General features: G+C 48.4%; 1 protein-coding gene across 1 annotated transcript in view; it reads left to right on the top strand.

Annotated features, from left to right (window-relative positions):
* Window positions 1-4,351, top strand: part of F13A1 (coagulation factor XIII, A1 polypeptide) — a gene marked incomplete at its 3' end in the record, with an annotated part of 54,469 nt that overhangs the window by 376 nt on the left and 49,742 nt on the right. The window lies entirely within an intron of this gene.

Genomic DNA, 4,351 nt, shown 5'->3' on the forward strand with positions numbered 1-4,351 from the left:
AGAAGCTGAGTGACCAGTTTTTAGCTTGAACTGTGGGAGTGGTTAAAAAAAGGCAAGAGTGGGTTTTCCCGGTTTGATCACAATCACAGAGTCACTTTAGGACCTGCTGGCTCCAGGCACGGCTGTGGCAGCACCGGGTGAAGGGGGCAGGAGGAGCCTCCCCTCTTAATGGCCCTGCTGGCTTGTACAGCCTTAAACTGACTGTGAAACTACTGCAAAATGCCGGCTGGAAGGGAAAACTTTTGCTAGATGTTCAGCTCACCCACAAAAATGAATGTGAAACTAAAAGGAATCCCCATATTTTTAATTATTCTCCTGTGAAAACTGTTTCAGTCACTTGGCTGGGGAGACAACACAATATCAGGTAGGGGATGGGCAAATCAAACCACATTCTCAGTGCCAAATCTTTGGAGTGAACCTGAAAAAAAAAAGGTAAGATTTGCTTTGAAAGAAATCAGGATTGGCTCCTGAATGAGTCACCAAACAAATGACATTAATTTTTTTGCCTATTTGAAATGCATAACAGAACTTGTTGAACATGGCAACTCAGGGTAGCCAGATGTAATAATACTTAATGCTTATATGAGACTTTTCATCCAGGGTAGAAAGAGTGCTTAATAAATTGGGCAAGCATTAATTACTGTATTTTACACATTGGGAAACAGGCAAAGAGATTGTAAGAGACAAGTTCAAATTTTTATAGCAAAGCATTATTTCTGTAATCCTAATCATGTGCCTTAACCACACATCCCCCCCATTTTAGTACGCACACATTTCTTTAAAACGCTTTTCTTTTAAAAATGTCTGAGCAAATCAACTGGCATGTTAACACCGTAGAAACTTTGCTTGAACCTTTTCAAACAGCCCTGTAGCTCTGGGGCAAGTATGTGTGTTTAAATTGCCAAATGTAATGTAATACAGGTCCTGACTAGATATAATTTCAAACCCAATATCCTCACAGAAGCTGGAGATGTGTAAGGGTGTGGGATATCTTAGAAGGAATGCAGCCTGTAGCTAAAGCCCACCAGTACCAGGAGAAAGATTTCTATTGCTTTTTGACGTGCTTCAGGCTCTGAATGAAGTGCGATGCTGGTGGGCGGGAGCCTCTTGCTTTTCAGAAACGCAAAGGAAACTTAGGAATGTCAGGTCAAGTGAGTTGAGGCAGGAACCCAACGTGTGATGTTGCTGAAGGTGATGCTGCTGCTGAGAAAAACAGCTCTTATCCAAAGCAAGAGTTTGTGTGGCCATAGGATAAACCTGGCTATGGGACTGGCATGGCTGAAAAATAAATTTGTGCAAAACAGCAAAACTCTTTTTGTACAGCTGGATCAGCTTTGCTGTGCAGTTCAGCTCTGCAATGCTCATAGCAACAACATGCAAAGGGTGACCTGAAGGGAAGGGACTGCAGCACTGTTTCAGTGCACATCTGAGCCTGTGATACCAGCTGATGTAAGTGTAGTCCCTGGACACACTGTTTTGGGGAAGGATGCTTAAGTCACCTGTCAGGCCACGTTAAAGGCCAGTCTAGAGTTGAGACTGGGACTTACATTCAGGAGCTGAGCCTGCCCAGAGCACTTGCAGCGTTGTGCTTGGGGGATAAAGTGAGTGTCTGCAGGCAGAGCAGGAGCGGCAGAGAACGATAGAGCTCTAATGCCGCGAGCACATCCTTGCAGAGGACTGCTTGTGCCACCTCCCACCTCCTTCCCCTTCTCCTGCACAACTCTACAGTTCTGGGTTGTCCAAATTTTCTGTAGTCGTTCCCACATTTCATTGCCATAACACACTGAAAAAAACATGCAAGTGCTTTTATCTCTGCTGTTACAACTGAGGTGTTTTCTTGCCCTTGGGGTAGGATTGGACACCTGCTATAAACATCTAAATGTCAGTGTCTTCACCTGTGTCAGGTCATAGTCAACACAGAACCATCCAGTGAGTGGAGGTGAGGACACAGGCTGTCCGGAGAGGCAGTGGGTGTCACTTCCAGATCACAGTGGGTGATCTGTACCCTTCTCTCAGCTCTACTGGTGGCAGCAACTGGCCGTAATAAGAGGTTACGTATCAGGCACACATCATTTAGATGGCTAAATTTAACTGAATCTTGCCCTTGATCTATGCAGTGTTGGTGTCCACAGCTGAGCTAGTCACCCTCGTTTCCCTTGACAGCCAACAGAGAGAAACAGGCATTTTTAGGGTGTGATTCATTTGACCTATTTTAGCTACTACTCTAGGATGAGGTAAAACCCTGTGGTTGACTAGCTCTCTGCTGACACCCACATTTACTTCCCTGAATCACAGCCGGAGCAAGCGAAGGAGGCTGCCGGGGATGGCTGCCTCCCCAGCCCGGTCAGTGGGCTGCCTGCTGCGGGAGCCCGGCTTGCGTGCGGGAGGAGGTGCTCGGTGAGGAGGACGCGCAGCCCCCGAGTGCTTCTTCAGCGAGAAGCCTGTGTCTGCGTGAACATGCCTGTGCCGTGTCCTCCCCCTGGCTCTTCCTAGCCAGCTCATCTCACTGCAATATGTTACGAGTGGGCCTGGCGCTTACAGCCGCTCGGTGGGAGGATGCAGCCCTGCGGCCCCACGGTCTGCAAGCTCCCCACGCACCCTCCTTTGCAAAGTTCAGCCATTCGCCAGGGAATCGTGCTTCCCCTGTTAGCAGAGAGATGGGCGCTTCCTTTGGAAACTCACACTATTCTCTTTGTAATCCAGAGCCCTTTCTGGTCCTGCAAGAAAGCCTGCTGTTTGAAGGCTATTCTTCTTATTTGAAAAACAGCTCAAGCTTGTGCTCATTTATTTCCATGCAAGCTTAACGTTGCAAAAGCTTTAAGAAAGCATCAGACTGCTGCCTCTCATGCAGCAAACCTGCTTGCACTAAACAGCAGACCAGGCTATGAGCAAACCGCCAAAGGGACCTGACTTCAAAGGAGCCCTCGATGGCCACCTGTCCCTCACAAACAGATGAGCTGTGACGTGTGCAGCGCCTGGACCCTTCCTTTTGATTGTGCTCTGGTGATAGCGTTAGCACATCCCATTACCCTGCTCATGTTTTGTCCTCTGTAATTACCATTTCTGTAATTAACACAGGCTCGGTCACAGGTTATCTTCATCTGGCAAGCTCAACGTACATTTTAACACTGAGAGTGAAAGTAAATGTGTTTTCTGCAGATGTGTATAGCTGTGTTTTGACAGGAGCCATGTAAAGTCCTGAGATGAAATGAAGCAAATCCTGAACTGACGGCCCAGGGTGGCTTAGCTTTGCAGTTCTTTGAAGGGGCTAACATGCGAAGGAAGGGCAGGTTCACTGTTGCCTTTTATTTCAGAACACGAGATGAAAACACAACAAACCCTCAACTCTATTTTTATGCCTCCTTGGAAGGAGGAAGAAGCTGAGCCAAACTTACTTCACCCCCCACATAGCCCCAAGATACGCAGCTTTTACATGCAGTGCTTTCAGCCTGGGAGGGGTTGGGAGAGGTAGCGGGAGAGCCTCTCCCCTGCCCTTGCTTTACCCCCCTCCGGGAAATTCCTGCCTCACGTAATTTAATTGTGAGCTTTGTCAGCATTATTGTGAGTGAGCATTGGTAAGTTTTGCAGGGAGGGAGGCAAAGACATGCCCCACTTCACAGAGGGGCAATGAGAATGATTTCTGGGCAAAACACATTTAATGTTTCACACAAAAACCTTCTTGGTAACTTCAGCCGGTGCTAAGCCAGTGGGGATCTACGGAAGTTACTCCAGAAGCCTGGCAAATTGAGCAGAGAATAACAATAACATTGCCATGAGATTTTAAGCCTGCCTCAATATTGAACAGAGTATTCCAGCCTTTCCACAGATTAGGATTAGCAGGAGGTGGACGGTTTGGGGTTCAGTTGTCCAGGGCTTTTCCATGAAAGGATCCTTATCTTGCTGTGTCCTTGGGCTGGTTCCTTTCCTTCTGCTTCCCGCAGGACAGGTCTAGGCAGCTGATGGTGACAATGCACGAGCGGGACCTGCTCCTGCTGCCCTTATTTCTCCCTCTCCCATCAGCTGTTGCCCAGAGCCCAGGCTGGGTGGCTTGGCCAGGGCAGGAGAAGGACAATGCTGGCGTCCAGGGGACTTGCTGCCTGTGGGGCTCTGCTGACGTCTTGAACACATCCCTGCAGAACGGCAGGGCTAATGCACACGCTGCAGTAGTCTGGAGGCTACACACCCGAGAAGGAGCTGCTCTGCTGCTTGTCCAGAGCCGGCCACTATGCAGTATCTCCCTGCCTTCAAAGAAAAGCAGTGTGCAAAGCTGTTGTCTGAGCTTCTGTGAAATGGGCCGCGTTCAGTCCTCAGTGACTTGAATATCCGACTCATTCGCTGAGCGCATCATTCC

Source organism: Fulmarus glacialis, unplaced genomic scaffold (assembly GCF_000690835.1).
Source record: "Fulmarus glacialis isolate BGI_N327 unplaced genomic scaffold, ASM69083v1 scaffold8319, whole genome shotgun sequence".
Lineage (NCBI taxonomy): Eukaryota > Metazoa > Chordata > Aves > Procellariiformes > Procellariidae > Fulmarus > Fulmarus glacialis.